The 17,121-nt window shown below is 46.6% G+C and overlaps 1 protein-coding gene and 1 long non-coding RNA gene across 6 annotated transcripts in view; one reads left to right on the plus strand and one right to left on the minus strand.

Moving 5' to 3' along the window:
- The window catches only part of Zdhhc14 (zinc finger DHHC-type palmitoyltransferase 14), a 256,755-nt gene that overhangs the window by 124,085 nt on the left and 115,549 nt on the right, over window positions 1–17,121 (minus strand). The gene's annotated exons all lie outside the window — the stretch shown is intronic.
- LOC114096055 (uncharacterized) lies at window positions 9,877–16,047 on the plus strand. Of its 3 annotated transcripts, none has more exons than XR_011707685.1 (4): window positions 9,877–9,973; window positions 10,295–10,431; window positions 11,208–11,330; window positions 14,418–16,047. It is a non-coding gene; the product is annotated as an uncharacterized lncRNA (long non-coding RNA). The 3 variants fall into 3 exon arrangements; XR_003583348.2 differs by having other exon boundaries at window positions 10,310–10,431; XR_011707684.1 differs by lacking the exon at window positions 14,418–16,047 and having other exon boundaries at window positions 10,310–10,431; window positions 11,208–12,378.

Below are 17,121 nucleotides of genomic sequence, written 5' to 3' on the forward strand. Positions count from 1 at the left end.
GAGACGAGGAGAGACCCGCAGGGAGCAGTGAAGGCCGTGGGAGCCAGACCCTAAGCACTGTGAGGAGGAAGCAGGGGTGCTGCCCCCCCCTTTGCTCAGGACACAGCTGGCTGATGATATCTTAGTCCAGGACCAGGGGTCACTGGTTTGGGTGAACCTGACAGATACCCAGGGCAGCTTGGGAGACACCCTGGGCAGGCAGCTGCCTGGCTGTCTGCATGCAGTCGCTCCCACCACGGAAACAGCGCTGCGTTTGGGGAATTTGTTCTCTCTGGGTTTCCTGAGGAAGGGTCAGTGAAGCAGTGCTCAGGGCGACAGGGACCCAGGGGGAGCGTGGGCCCTGGCTTGGACGGTCCTCCCCTCAGGCACTGCACGTGCCCAGGGATGCCCCAGCCTGGGTACCACCCTGTGTGAGTACTTGCCTTCCCCCCAACCCAAGCCAGCTGTCCTGATGTCCATGTTGTACAGATGGGAGAGGACAGTGGGGACAGGTGTCAGCTAGATGACAGCTGCACCTCTGTGGCTTTGACACTTCCTGACTTGTGCCTCCCAGGGTGTCCGTGGCTGGCACTCACAGGAAGGCCAGGAGGGCCCCCTGCCCTCAGCCCTTCTGGGGTCTTCACTGCATCTCCAACTTGACCTCCCCCTTGACCTGGCCTCCTTGCACAACTGCTGCAGTGTGCACGGCAACGGGAGGACAAACGAGCCACCTTCATTTCCGTTTTCCATTGTGAGCCAACATGTTGTGCTCCATTCTCTGAGCATCACTTACTGGGTGTGGGCGAGACCCCCATGGATCTAGAGTTTGGCAGGAGACTGGCCAAGCGTACAATGGCATCTAGCATGGCAAAAACAGCCTGCGTCAGCACTCAGGGACGCAAAGCCTGTCCACGGGACAATAATGTAGTCCCAGAACTTTGGGATAAAACTACCCCAAGAGAGCAAACTAAGATTCACAACAGCTGACTCAACCCGGTGCCATATGCAAGACGTTCATAGTGTCACTGTTACAAGAGCGAAGCCTGAAACCCAACGGGTTCTCCACAGTAGACTGTATTCACATGTTAAATATGAATATACGGAATATTATATGGTAAGGATATGAACAGCTGAATGCAACAACAGAGATATATTTTAAAAACAAAAAGGACAGTGTGAGTTTCATTTCTGTAAAGTTCCAAAGTAGGTCTAATGAATCCTGCCATATTAGAGAGCAGCCCTTGATCAGGTAGTGGCTTATCAGGAGGCATAAGGGGACTTGTGGGTGCTGGTAATGTTCTGTTTGCTTGTTCTGAGCACTGGTAATATCAGTTCCATAACACAGTTAAAATTTACTGAACTGTACCCTTACAATCTGTGTACTTTCTGTATGTATATTATACACCAATAAATGTTTACTTATATATAGATGCATGCAGTTGGCACTGGCAGGCTGCTTCAGAGAGAACACAAGAGACTGAGAACTGTTAGCTACAGAGACTGGGATGCTCCCAAGTCCACTGTGTGTGATTTGGCATAAGCTCAGAAAAAGAGGCCTGAAATGTGATAATCATGAGCCAGAATGTGATCGGTTACGCCGGGCTCTGCTCAACAGGCAGTGTGAGAGGATCGGGAAGGGAGAATTTCCTGGTGTCTGCTCCTCGGTGTCCAGCAGGAACAATCTGGCCATAGTGGTAGGCTGTGTGAGGGCCGAGTCATCGGGCCTTGCTGGGCCTGGGTGCTATGTGGTTCAGGGTCATCCTCTCCCTTGGTTCCTGTTCCCCATACAGCAAGCAACCTTCCAGGAGTCAGTCAATTCAATTCCGCCAGCACAGGACATTCCGGCCACTATCAAATAGCCACACCAAATAAACTGCCCTCCTTTGGACACCTCAGACACCTGTGGGACCCTTGACGCAAACACTTCCGAAAGCACTGTGACAAGATTGTGTCTCTGACCTGCCAAAAGCTGGGGCTTTGGAGACTCCAGAAAAGCACAGCTCCCTGAGACCCAGGCCCCAGACCCCATGCTCTTGGATCGGGTTCCCTGTCGGCCTGAACTGTGCTCCATTCTCGCTCTTGGGAACACAAGCTGGCCCAGCCTCCCCCCGGGAAGGTCAGTGAGGCTTTCCAGCGGCCACGAGTCTTCAGAGCTCAAATAGCCAGCAAAGGTCTATGGCTGGCACAGGGTCCCTTTGAGTTGTATGACACTGGCCATGAAACTCGATGCTCTCTTGTCCTGCTGTCCCCTAATAAACACAGAAACTAAAGCATGAGACTGGGGATCCCAGGGCCCATTCCAATCCGGCTTCACTGTGAGATCAGAGTCGTTGGCAATGGTGACCATCTAACAGGGTATTTCTGCTCGATTGCTCTCTGGAGCAGAACCCTCCACCCCTGCCCCAGCAGCCACAGAGGGGCAGCCGGGTTTTTCTCTTTGGAAAGAGGAGAATTCAATGTTCTGAATATGAAAATGGACATCCCAAGAGGAGAGGGCAGTGGAGCTCCAGCACTGGGTCCGAGGGGGGATGAGGGTCAGCCCTGGTCTGACAGCCGTAGCTTGCTCTTTGCTGCAATTTCTTTACACAGATGACACCTTGTTCCGAAAAGAGCCCCAGAACCCACTTGTGCCCACTTGCCTTCAGTATGTCACATCCAAGCTGCTTTATTTTCTTGTAATTGCTGAATCTAGATTTTTTTCCCCACATCTGCTAATGAAACTCAACTCAAAGTGTTCTCATAAACAGAGCAAATTCTGTGGCACAAACTCCTTCAGGAAGACTGGTGTGCAGGATCAGGCTCTAAGAGAAAGGACGAAGGTCACGTGTCATGGTGGGAAGAGCCTGGGTCCAGGGTCTGGAGATCCCTGATGAGGGGACCAGGAGCAAGTCACTCTTCTCTGAAGCAAGAATCACTTATCTATAAGAACAGGAGTTAGAAATAATTGATTTCTAGGTTCCCTCCCAATTCCATGATGGGTGGGCAAGGAGCCTTGTCTTTAGGGTCAGAAAAGGTCTGGGTTATGATCTCTTATTTCATCACTAGCTGTGTGCTTCAGACAAAGTTACTTGACCTCTCTGAGCCTTAGTTTCTTCATTTGTAAAGTAAAAGCATTAATAATCATATAATAATAATCATATATAATAATCATATATAATAACCATATATAATAACAGTATAGAATATATAAACAAACAACAGGCTCATATAATGAGTATCTGATGAAGTAAATGTATGCATGGCATTTAGTAAAGTGCCTGGCACAGTGTAAATAATAAAAGGTAAAAAGAGCCATGGGCTGTGTCTCTGAGGCTGGCGTGAGTGTGCACAGAATCCCAGGTGGGGTGAAGATCGCAGTGAGGCAAGAAGCTGCTAGGGTAACAGCTCAGGTCACAGTGTGAAACACCCAAGGTGACCAAATCACCATCCTCTGTGATGCACCCTCTAGTCCCCTGCCCAGATGACTGGCACACACAGAGGCCATCCCCCATTTGCAGCTCTGTGACATCTCTCCTGCAGCCACACCAACCACAGCTCCTGAGACTTTACTGCATGATTCAGAAGCTAATGACATGGAGAGAAGGACGGTGCCGAGCGGCCTGTCCCGTGTCCTTCCTGCAGAGGACTGTGGGCTGTGAAAAGCAATCTGCTTAGCGGCAGGACGTGAGGAGCCTCTCGGGGGATCTCAGCCAGAGACCACCCCAGGGACAGCTGCGTCAACTGTGCCTTCGTCCACAAGCACAGATGCTCTCCATCAAGGCCCTGATGGAAGGTCCAGGGGAACACTGGCGCACAACGTGGCCAGCGTCCTAACTACGGGGACTCAGCTTCATTTCTGGTTTCTTCTGAAGCTCTGCCATCGATGGTGAAATATGAATTGCATATAAGACAGAAACGCACACTTTTCCTGAGTTAGGAAACAATTAGCTTGAAGATTTAAAATATAGAATTTCTCAAAGAATGATAAGGACATTTTAAGAATGCATAGTGTAAGCTAATCCTGGATCCTGATGAGTGTACATGTTAGGAAATAGAGATAGCAAAAGACAAGTACTCTTTGACCTGTTTCAACAAGTTCAACGGCTTCTGAAGAAGCCAATTTATCAGAGCTCTTCTTCCCAGGGGAAGCCACAGTGTGCGTGTCCGTCACGACCCGGGATGTGCTTTATGAGGTGCAGAACGCAGCTCCGTCTGTGAGGGGTGGATCCCTGGCATCCTACAGCGGGAAGTGGCCCAGCGAAGAGCAGAGCTGGAGGTGGTGGGTGTCGGAGGGAAACGTGGCCATGAGTCAAGGAAAGGGCTGCTCAGGTGGGAAGGTCACTGGGCAAAGGGCCAGCAGGGGCTGCAGGGGACGGGCAGGGACCTGAGCCAGGTGAGGGAGGGTCTTACTCTCTTTTCTGCTGATGTAACAGAGTATCTGAGACCACGTGGTTTAGAAAGAACAGAAACCTTCTTCTCATGGTTCTGGAGACTGGGAGTCCAAGAGCATGGGTCAGGCACTTGCTGGGCAGCTGGTGAGGGCCTCTTGCTGCCTTATCTCCCCAGGAAGGGCAGGGCAAGAGCCCCCCACCCCCACCCCCACCCTGGGAGCTCACTGCCCTAACAGAGCCACCCCTGAGATGATTGCATCTTATCCATTCCTGAAGGCAGAGGCATCAGAATCTAATCACCCAGAGAGTCCCATCTCTGGTACAGTCACAGTGATGACCGAATCTCAGCATGAACCCTGGAGAGACATTCCAACCACAGCATGGGCTCAAATCTCAACTTGCCATGTGATGTCAGCAAGTCACTTCCTTGGCCTCCCTGAGTTGAGTTCCCTTCACTCTGAAATGAAAATAACTGGATTGGCCGTGGGAGGGGACTGTGACGATGGCACTTAAGAGACCACCTGCCCCACCTTCCTCAGGGGTTTCTGATTCCTGTTAAACGGGCTGGTGCACACCTCCCTATCTCCACCATGTTGTCTCCAGTACGCCAAGGCCACTGAACCGCAGCTGCCACCTTCTCCCAGCTACCGTGGGAACGACGAACATCTGTTATCAAAAGTGTTTAGGCCGCTGAGCTGGGCGCTTACTAAACACATACACACGGGTCCTCCAGAAGTTCACAGTGCACAGGGGACCATGAGGATAAACACAGAGACTCGGAGCATATGCCTGGGCCAGCACGGGGTGAGATGCTTCCTGTGTTCTCGCTAACCACCATGCACCCTCTCCACACCCCACTCTCTGCAGAATGACTAGCTGCATTTTACAGCTGGTGGAAGCAGGAAACAAATATGTTGAAAGAAAAATACACGTCACAGGTGATGTCTCTTCCTACTTCCCACCTTACCACCACCCATGTGGAAAGCTGGTAAACAATCCCATCCTTTTTAATCCTACAGGGTGACTCTGAAACTAAAAAAGAAAAAGAAAAAAGAAAAAAAAAAAAGCCAACACTTAGAAGCAGATTAGAGAATGCCCCCTTCTTAGAGGCCTTGGCTGGGGTTGGCGAGGGTGGAGTAGGAGACAGCTTCTAGCCATGATTGGATTTCTAAGTCACAAAGGTAAATTATGATTTAAAAAAAAAAACACATTGATTTTAAAAAACTTAAAATAGGAAAAGGAAATGGCAAAACCTTCCGCTCGACCTGTGCAGGGTGGTGGGTTCAGCAAGATGTGGCCCAGGGGTGTCCTGGCCTAGGTGCGTTCCACTGCAACCATAAGAGCAGCTTGAGGAGCGGTTGTGAGAATCTAGAATATTCTTTTTGGAGATGTGGTTGTGAGGAAAAGGAGTGGGGAAGGTGCGGGCAGCGTGGCTTCCTTTCAATTGTTTGTACAAAGCTGCAAACACTGATACTGAAAAAGAAAGATTCTAAGCCAATCTATGGAGGAAAAGCCTAGCACTCTATATCCAGAAGACTTGGAGGGCTCACCCAGGCAGTTTGCACCTTCACATTCAGCCCTCTTACCTCTAACATTTTATTAAATTCAGAAGGTGAATCCACCTTTCAGCAGTGTTTTAGATGGCACGCGACTTGCACAGTGTCTGTGATCCAGAGCCATGCAGCACAGCGGTCAGGAGCACGGCGTCTGGAGACAGACCACGGCGTTTACATCCCAGCTCTGCCACTTGCTAACAGCACACAGTGGGCACCAGGTGGATGCTCTGTGCCTCAGCGATCATATTTTCAAAATGAGAATGATGACAACCTAACTCACAAGGTTGTTGTAAGACTCAAATGAATGTGGGTGTACATCTGGGGTATCAGGGACTGGAAGAGGCTCCTCCAAGGCTATTACCCCCTGATCTACACGCTGCTGAGAGGGGGCTTGGCAGATGCATCTGAGGCCACTCACCGGCGGACCTTAAGATAGGAAGACTGCCTGGATCATCCAGGAGGACCAGTGAACTCATGTGAGTGTTTAATAACAAGAGAAGGGCGTACTGATGTGTCAGAGAAATGCTTTGGAGAGATGAGCAGAGAGGAGAGGCAGAGAGACTCTGACCTTGGAGACACACACCCACTGCTGCTTGGGGCAAAGGGACCATGAGTCACGGGCTGCAGGGGGCTTCTAAGCTGAGAATGACTCTGGTCAACTGCACTAAGGAAATGGGACCTCAGTCCTCCACGTCCCTACCGCCTGAATGAGCTTGGGTTCTTCCCTAGAGCTCTGCCAAATAGTACAGTCCTGCCAAGTAATATTGGCCTTGTGACACCCCAAGCCAAGTGCCATCTGAGCCATGCTGCACCCAGACTTCTGACAAAAAGAGCCAAAAGATGATAAATGGGTGTTGTTTGAAGCCACTCAGTTTGGGCTAATTTGCTGCAACAGCCCCAGAAAACCAATACAATGTCCATGTGTCTGTGTGAACTCAGGGTCAGTACCTGGAGGCCTCTGCACACTGAGGGATGGGAACATTTTCAGAGTGAGAGGCACAAGGCACAGCTCTCTGATTTTATATTTTACCCATAGACTTTCCTGAAATCACTCCCCGAATAGCAGAGAAGGTCAACTAAACACACACTCCAACTTCCATGGAATTAAGAGGCATGGAGAGCTCCCCCAAACAAGGATATATGAAAGTGGAAAGCAAATGAAGACTTGTGATTCTGATCATGTGGCAGATGGTGCCCTGGTAGAGCACCCAGACTCCTTCTGAGATTGCCAAAGACAGGAATGTATCCAAGGGACAGAGCTACAGCACTTTCTGGAGGGCAAACCATAGGGCAGGATTGCACCAACAGCAAATGCCAATAGGAATGTCCACCTCGGGCTTGCATATGCAGCCTCAGGCCAGCTGTGAGGTGAGTAGCTGAGCCTGCGCCTCCGAATTGCACTTGCATGAGGATGAAGTGGTCTAAGGTCCGGGAGCCCCAGTTCTCCAAAAATGTAGCTATGAGTCCTCTGAAGGAGAGTACTCCCAAAATAGACCCATGAGATTTTCTAAAGATTAAAAAAAACAAAACAAAAAAACAACTAGCAATGAGCTTGCAATCATAGATCAGCAAGTAACAAGTACCCAAGTACCCAAGCTAAGAGGAGTGAGAATCCCAAGAAGCAGGAAACAACAGATCAGGCCCTTCCCTGAGAATCAGCTAATACAGAGTACAGAACCACTTGTGTGTAGGAAGGGGAAGTGAGAAGGATAACACCACAAAGATGACACACACCTGTGATAAGTGACTGTCAGAGTTGAAGAAGGTCAAAACTAAGAGCTTCAAGTGTGGGGGGCGGGGGGGGGGGGGGCATGATGATGCTGACAGAGGCAAATAGCTCTCCGGGAAGGATCTACACAGTCCAGGGACTCAAACAGTTGTTTAGATAGAACCTGATTAAATAGAACTTATTAACCATAAGAGATTCCCCTACAGGTAAGTGTGGAAAAATCCCTACATGAGCTCCAAAGTTTTCCCATCAAGAATAAATGCCCAGAGAGAATTTAAAGGGAAGGGGAATCACCAAACAAGTGTGCTCTCTACACAAAAGCTTATCTGCTGTGCTTCTGAGCCAAACAGGCTCTGATTTGTGCTTGGACCTCAAGTGCTCAGAGTTTCACCACCTACCTGGTGCCCTCAACTCTTAGTCTGAGGGACTTTTTTGTTTGTGGGTTGCCCTGTAAGCATTAAAAAAGTGTGCTATCAGCAAATAGCGACTCTGATCATTACAGGGATTACATTTCTACACATTTAATTCCACGTTAATTTTTTCAAACTTCTTATCCTTGCTTTCCTATCCATGAGTAAACATTAACTCAACCCACTCTTAACACCAGGGTTTTAATGACTCATGACATGGCAATTAATCAAAGACTTCTCAAAGCCTAAATATATTACAGTTGCTGGTTCCTCCAGCCACATAACAATTTGTTCCCTCACAGAATATTAATTGATTCATCAGGCATGGATTCCTTCTATAAGAATCACGATTTTTTTTGACACTCTATTGCAATCAATGGCATTTGCTTAATAGATCAGTGAGCATATATTTTAAGATTCTTATAAACTATTTTGTAGATAGAAAATTATGAAACCCCAAATAAAATAAACACCCCCAATCTTATCACCCAATCAAAGATCAGATCCCATTGGCCAACATCACGAGAAATAATTTTGAGATATTTCTGGACCCCACCCTCTAGACTACTCCCTCTCTAGAAGACCATTCTTGCTTATAAAGGTAGTTTTAGAACATATAGTAGTCTCCTAACAATACATTGCTTGAATGTGCTAGCTTTTGAGTTTTACAAATATGGTATTTTATTGTTTGTAGTCTTTGGCAACTTGCTTTTTTGTTGAGCATAAGTTTCTAAGACATGTCCATGTTGTTGGGTAGCCAGTGGTTCTTCATTTTCACTTTAAACAATGTACCATGGTGTATTTATTGGTTCTCCTGTTCTTGAACACTTGGATTGTTGACTGTTTTTCACTGTTGTGAACAAGATTGTTGTGAACATTCTCAAACATGTCTGTTTAAGAAATTGCAAAAACTGTTCTAGAATTTGACATAAAAATGGAATTGCTGACTCAAAGGGTACATGCATGTTCTGTTTTATAAGATAATAACAGATGTATTTTCCAAAGTGGTGGTACCAAATTATACTCCTACTATACGAGAGGTTCTGTTTCCTCATAACAGATCATTGCCAGCACTTGATAATGTCAGACTTCTTAATTTTTGCCAATTTAGTGGGAGTAAAATAGCATGTCGTTGTGATCCTAATTTATATTTTCCCTGTTACTAATGAGGCCCAGCATGTTTTCACGTTTTTGGATTGTCTGTCACCTGCCTCCTAATAATTTTAAGCAACCCATCTTGTAGCACTGCCTATCAAACTATTCATCAGCCCAAAATCTTCTTAGGAGGATGGAAAATAAATAAAGGTGCCGGTGACCTGAGTTACCCCTTGCCTGTGTAAGGGACGTTGCTGTTAACTGTCATCACATAGCTCCTCCCCCACTAAACAGCAGCTGGTGGACAAAGGATTTGGGCTCAGCTCAAAAGGTGGCCGCAGAGAGTCAAAGGGAATCCCACCTCCCAGAATGGAGATGTGCACCAAGTCAGTCAAAAGAGATTCAAAGGAGGACTGCTGGTGGCTTCTGGAAAAGTCCTTCCCTACTCTCCCAGGCAGCAACAGGAAGCCAGGATCTATTTGACATCAGACAGGAAAAGGCAGCATACAGATGCGCCTGCTTCCGTAGCCACCTAAGCTCACAGGAGGACCAATCACAGGGCAGGCTGTCAGGGTGGAAGGCAGAACCGACAGATGGGCCTCTGATGACATTGCTGAACTGCCACATGAACCCACACGGAACTGCTCAGCGGCTGGGCACCAATTTATGTAAATCAACACATTTCCTGTTGCTTAAGGCCATCTGGGCCTGGTTTTCTTTTACTTCAACCAAGAGCATCCCTCATGCAAGTTATGTGACTTACAACAAATGCAACAGAAACTACGAGGCGTGAGGGCATTCCTGACCCCCGGGGAAGGCTGACCAACTGCAAAGGTGGGAGACTGCTGACAACCCTGTGACATCCATATTGTCACACGCTGGGGGATGAGTGAGGAACAAGAGTCAGGGTCGCAGGGCAGAGTTGATACTCAGAAATCTGGGATGGGGGACACAGGCTTTGAAACACCCCCCTCCAAACAGGATCCTTCAGAATAGTTGTTGTTAATTAAACCACACAGGGTAGCTCCTCAAAGGGCTGAGCGATGCCCTCACAGTCGACTTGCCTTCTCCACCTTCCCTCAACACTTACAGTAGGTCAGGGCATCGGCTTCTTAGCTTCCCTGAGGACAGGCGTGCTACTGGTCTACTTTGCAGCCTTCTTTCCACCAGGTTTGAACACTGACATCAACTCCAGTGGGCCCTGAGAGAGAACCTGTCCTCTCTGAGCCTCAGTGGCTTTCTCTGTCACAAGGACAACATTCCAAGACGGTTGGGTGTATCATCAGACCTCAGTAAGTGGCTGCCCTGTGCGTGGTGCTGTGGGGGAGTGCAGGAGGACCTGGCCTCCAGCTATGCTTGCTGTGGCCAGAGGCTGCTCCTGTCCTTAGAATCCCTTCCTGCACAGAACAGAGTCCTGTGGCCTAAAAATCCTAGAATATTTCCTTCTCAGGGAAAAGTAAAACACCTTTAAGTTCTATTCTTTATAATAAGGGAGAATCTGAGCAATGTATATGTCAGCTGAGGAATGATGATCTTATCACATTATCATCATAGAACTAACCCCTGAAGTCCTGTTAGAGGCCAGGCTTCTGGCTCCAGGAGCCAATAAAATGCTCCACACACCATGTCTGTGTGGGGAAATCAGCACAGGCTGCAAGGATTGTCTGCTCATTCCAAAACAAAACAGTATCAATTGTGGGAACACAGGCTCTCTTTTCTCTCTTTTAATAATTGCGACCACAGACACAATACAAGAGCTGATGCAGCTTTGATACCAAGGTTACATTTCAGTGCCATGAACTACGTCTAATCACAGGCTACAATGTAATCTTACAGAATGATGGCAACAAACAAAATCCAAAGATACAACTAATTTGGAGTAGAACAGATTCCTGGAATCATTTTGTTGTTGTTCAGAAAAATTCCTAGAAATGAGTGACACCCCCAAAATCACATTATTTCAAATTTTTCACATTTTTTAAAAATTTATAAAAGTACCCTAATAGCACATTCATCTGCAAAAAAATTTACAGACTATAGAAATATGTCAAATTATTTTTTTTTTCAGGTTAGAAAATACGAAAAACCGATTTGGAGGAAGGAAGGAATAAGAACCAAACAAAAAGAAAGGAAACAGGAAATCCAAAGTGGGTCCTGCCAATGCTGAGTGTTATTTATACAAGAAAATGATGTAAGTTTGAAACTCCAGAACAGAGAAAGAGAAAAATGTGAATTTTATCATTGGCCTCCTTTTTACCCTTAGCTGCTCTGGTGTTGTCTGGGACCACCACCCGGCAGGAGAAACTAAGCTGAATCTGATCTTTCTGATACATGCAGCAATGAACTTCATAATTAGCCCACGATCATGGTCTCCTCTTCCTGGAAATTGCAATCTACTTTATTTTTCCAACCAAGGAACGTCTGGTGCAGTTTTGAAAGGTTGCTAAGGAAAGGTTTTCAAAAGGTGATACAGTGCATGTAATGTCTTTATTCTCTTCTTCATGGAAAATTCAAACCTTTATCTTAAACGTGAAAGCCTCAGAAGGTTTTGATTTTCCTTCACCTTTGCGGATTCCGCTGCTGGGGGTCACGTTCTCTCGTGGGCAACAGTGGGCTCGTGACAGTGGCCCATGGGCTTCTCTAATTGGAGAAAAATAAAGCTGCTTCCCTGACGTCCATGCCTCTCCTACATCCATCTGCCAATCATGATTCTAACTCCAGCTGCTTCCCAGCTCTTCCCTCTTTGGCCTGTTCCATGTCCACACTCATCTTATGACTGGAGTCTTGCAATAACGTCTGAATTCTCCAGCTCCCCAACATCCCACTCCCCATACAACAGCTACAGTGACCCTTTCAAAACGACTTCCTATTGTATTTAATGACCTGACTTCCTGCTCTCTCGCCCCTATCTTCCTACCAATCCTTGTCTTGTTCAATGCACTCAATGATGCCCATCTTCTTACTAATCCTCAGTGATGCAAAGTGCATGCCATCTCGAGGCCTTTGCACTAGCTGTTCCCACTCCCTGGAATATTCTTCTTCCACATGAAAGTCAGTCTCTCATTTCTTTCAGATTTCTGCTCTGTATCACCTCTTCAAAAATGCTTTCCCTGGGGAAGGTGCTGGGGAGAGATTGAGCAAATCATATCATGTACTGTATGAGTACAGCTTAATGAATACACTATGGTTATGTCTAACTCTAATGCACTAATAAAAATTTTTAAAAATGTTCTCCCTCACTCCCTCATCCAAGTCAGATTAATCTCCCAGTCACTGTCTATCACCTTTCCTCTGGATTTTCTTCTGTCATCACGATCTGACATTATACTATACATGAATTTATGGATTTGCAAGTGGCATAAGCCTCTTGAAGGCAGGGACTTTGTCTTGTTCGTTACTAACTTCTTTAGCATCTAGACTCATGCCCAGTCCTCACTAAGTATTTGTTGAATGAACCATGAGTGGGTGAGTGAATCTGATGGTCTCCCAAGAGCTGCAGACCTAGGAGTTACATAATTTGAGCAAATTCCTACTTCTTCAAAGAAAATATTTTAGACCATTATTATAAGCAGATGGTTGGTTGGATGCTTAGAATAATCCAAGTAGAAAGTTCCAGTATTTCATGCGACATGGAACACTGCCTTCATCTTGCACTCGCCCCATGAGCACTGCATGTAAAACAGCCCTTGGGGAATGCCAGTAACGGAACCCGTCAGGCGAGGATGGTTCTGGGCTGCTCGCTACTGACTGAATGTTTGTGTCCCTCCAAAATTCAGATGTTGAAACCTAACCTCCAATGGGATGGGATCACGGGGTGGGGCCTTGGGAAGTGGTCAGGATTAGATGAGGTCATGAGAGTTAAGCATTCATGATGGGATCAGGATCCATAAGAAGAGGAAGAGCTTTCCTGGACCTGTGACTATACATCAAGAAGGTGGCCATCTGCAGACCAGGCAGCAGGCCCTCACCAGACCCCCAACCTGCAGGAGCCCTGATCCTGGATTCCCCATCTTCCAGAACTGTGAGAAATACTTGTTTGTTGTTTAAGATACACAGTTCAGGTATTTTACCAGCCCAAATGGGCCACTGCTCTATGACCAAAGATACAACCAGTTGCATATAAAAAGTGTTCTCTGATCTGCAGAGGAAGTTTAGCTACAAGAGTTAATGAGTCCAGGGGACAGATGGGGTTAAACTCAGGCAGGTTGTCAGAATTTTCTGGTTTTTTTTTTTCTTCAAGTTTCCAGAACTGAATGTATTAAATCTAACCACAGACAAAAACAGTGTCAAACACAGTTCCGCTTTACCAAAGCTATTAAGCATCCAAATGAATCTAACTAATATTAAGCATATGGGGTCCAAATCTGCTCAGCAGTCCCTGCACAACAGCTGCTGAACTGGTGCAAAAAAAAAACAACCATAGATTAAAGCTACAGGTAGTTTTAATATATTAATAAAGCCCCATGTTTAAATTAACAGATTCTTTTGCATTATTCTTTGGATATACCACCACCTTTATCTGCATTGGCTACTTTTAAATTTTAGCTTTTGTACATGGAAAGAAATAAACAAGGTGTAGCACAAGAGGAAGTAGGAGCACAGGGCTAACATCTGTTTCAGAAAGGTTTTTTATCTCTCCATTCAATGGCACAGGAGTTTGCTAAGAGACTCCAGAGATAATGTGCCTTACGGACCTTCCATATATTAAAAAAAATAACCTGTGCAAACGATGATATCTACAAAGGCACTTACTTTTCTGCACCAAATCCCTTGTGTAATTTGATTTGGACTTGACCCCCACACTTGATTGCTGGTGCTTCCTGCGCTCATAGTGCATTTTAAAGCATTTTCCCATAATGAGTTCAGGAGGCAAGACAAATATTATTCCAGGTTCCTGATGAAGACAGTGCACTTCCTGGACAAAGGGATTGTGGAAGGCCTGCTGCCTTCTGCTGCCCTCTCTGTCTTCATCAAATCATGCTGGGATATTGGCTCTGTCTCTGATTCGGTTATAGGCTATACGAAGGGAGGGTGTGTGTCTCACAGTGCTGGCCCCAGAGTAATGACTTTAAGTGTGTGTTGACAGGGCTGGTAGAAAGAGCCCTGCAGATTGAATTCTGGTTCTGAGTCACTGTCTTCATTTGTGTGATTGGTGGCAAGTCACCGAGATGCAGATACCTCATCTGCTGAAAACAAGTGTTGGGTTAAAAGCTGGCACTAATTATCCAGTCGTATAACTCACAAACAGTATGTTCACAGGCTTTGCTTCTCTTTGAAGGGCTTCTTCCGACCTCATCACCAGGAGCCCTTCCCAGATCTCAAGTTGTCAGATCCCCAGTTCTTCCTGCAACGTGATGAGATGCCGGGGTCCTTAGGCCTGTCGGGACGGATCCTCAGAACTCAGCAGCTCTCCCCTTCCCCAGTCCATGCCAATCAGGCTGGACTGGGTCTTTCTTTGCTCTGAGGCCACTATGTTCACAGAGAAGGCAGATGAGAAGATGGAGAAGCAGTGGCCAAGGAAAAAAGGAGTCTTTGTACAGGAAAGTCCTCTGAAGGCTAATGCAGGGTCGCGTGTGGATTCCTAGGACTGCCATAACCAAGAACCACAAACAGGGTGATTGAAAACACCTGAAATGTATTGTCTGACAGTTCTGGAGGCCACATGTCCAAAATGAATGATCAGCAGGACCGTGCTCTCTCCAGAGCCGTCTAGGCAGACAGACCCCGCTTTCTTCTTCCAGCTCCTAGTGTTGCCAGCCTCCTCTGTGGCACTGCTTGACTTGTGACTGCCCACTCCAGTCTCACGGCCACCTTCTCCCTGTGTCTCTTCACATCATCTTCCCTCTGCATGTCTAAGTCTGTGCTCAAATTTCCCTTTTGGGGGGAGGGTGGACTGGGGATTGAACTCAGGGGCACTCGACTGCACCCCAGCCCTATTTTGTATTTTATTTAGAGACAGGGTCTCACCGAGTTACTTGGCGCCTTGTCATTGCTGAGTCTGGCTTTGAACTCATGATCCTCCTGCCTCAGCCTCCTGAGCTGCTGGGATCACAGCCATGTGCCATCGAGCCTGGCTAAAATTTCCCCTTTTCATAAGGACACTCACTTATCCAATTAAGGCCCATCCATATGAATTCATTTAACTTCACTACCTCTGTAAAGGCCCTACTACCTCTAAATAAGGTCACATTCTGAGGGACTGGGGGTCAAGACTTCGACATGCCTTTTGGGGGATAGAATTCAACCCCTAACAACATGGGAGGAGCCAATTTAATCGCCAGTGTCAGAGAGGATCAGCCCATGGCGGAGTTCCTGCACCCCCACGCCTCACGAACCACACAGGGCCTCTGTGCACAGACCCTAGGGATATTCCCAGTGAACCAAAGTGACTGCTATGCTGGACTTGACCTATCCCCTCAGAACGACACTAGAGAGGCAGAGTTGGACGTCCCAGAGGTTGCTGCCTGTTGGTCTGTAATCTTGGGCTCCACAAAAGAATAGGGCAGGAGGAGGAGTTGGCTGTATCAGGAGAAGGAGGATTTCCGGTCACTGGAGGTGTTGTACTGGGTACAAGGTATATAAAGAAATATGCTTATGAGGGCTGGGGTTGTGGCTCAGTGGTAGAGGCGAGGCCCTGAGTTCGATCCTTAGCACCACATATAAACAAATTTTAAAAAAGGTATTATACCTAACTACAACTACAAAATAAATATTCTAAAAAAATCAGAAATATGCTTATGAATACATAAGCACTGTCTCTGGCTTCGTAGAAGTGTTTGCTCGGGCTCAGACTCAAGAGGGAGTCACAGCAGTCCACCCTGTGGCTTCTCCTTTCATGGGTGCTCTCTGTGGGGAAGAAAACGTTCGAAGCATCCAGTACCTGCAGGCTGTCCGCTGCCTGATGGGCAGGAGATGGGCATTTCATTCTTTTATCCACTACTGAAAGAAAGGGGGCAGGTCTAGAAGAGAGCCCCACTCCGTTCACCTCCCAAGTGCAGGCTTCACAGCAGGAGAATAGTTTAGATGTTAATCAGTGAGAATGTTAGTTATGTCACTTGCTGAGTTCATGCAAATTTGCTAAATAATGCTGATAAGTTTAGTTTGTTCTTAAAATATATGAAGGCATTTCAAACATTTGTCAAGTAGCCACATAGCATACAAATAAAAATGAAGGAGTACACCTAGTGCTATGGGATCACCAAAGAAGTTTAGAACAAGAATGCCAAGCATTTTCAAAGGTTTTTTTTTTTGAAAAAAAAAAAAGGAGTAAAAAGTAACATGATTAATTAATTCTACTGTCCTGTATTTGAATATAGGAGCAGGGTAACTCTACAGCATGTACCATTACAAAAGTGGGATCCTCAGTAGAATAGACTCTATGTATGAAAAGTCTGCCAAAACAGATTCTACTGTCATGTCCTAAGAAAAAACTAAAAAATAAAATAAAATATAAAGAAAAGCAACAGACCAAATTTTAAAAATTATTCTCTTGCAAAAAAGAAAAGAAAAACGTAATATGAGCTGCTCCTAGTCCGTGGCCATTCCTGGGCTCCACCCCAGCAGCTGTGTATGCACCCTGGGCTCTTCAACCTCAGCAGCGCCTATGGCTCTACCAAGCACTTCCCACCTAACAGGCCCCCAGGCCCCTCTCACTCCACGGGGGTGGTCCTGGCAGCAGGACACCCAGGGGCCAGTTACCATTCATGCTTCAGAACCACATTTATCCCACCAAGGCCCTATGTTGGTTGCTATTCTCTGCTCAGAACCCTCCTTCTGCTACCCACTGCCATGTGAAGTACAGACTCCTGGGCCTTCCTTATGCCCCTGTATACTTTCCAATATCATCTTCCAAAATCTAGAATACCATGTAACCTGGACTTCTCGGTATTTCTCAAAATGCTTGACACTGGCTCCTTCTCCAAGTTTATGAATGCCGTTCTTTCCTGCCACCTCCTTATAAAACCCCACAGACTCTCCCTTGG

This window comes from Marmota flaviventris, chromosome 6 (genome assembly GCF_047511675.1).
Source record: "Marmota flaviventris isolate mMarFla1 chromosome 6, mMarFla1.hap1, whole genome shotgun sequence".
Taxonomy (NCBI): Eukaryota; Metazoa; Chordata; class Mammalia; order Rodentia; family Sciuridae; genus Marmota; species Marmota flaviventris.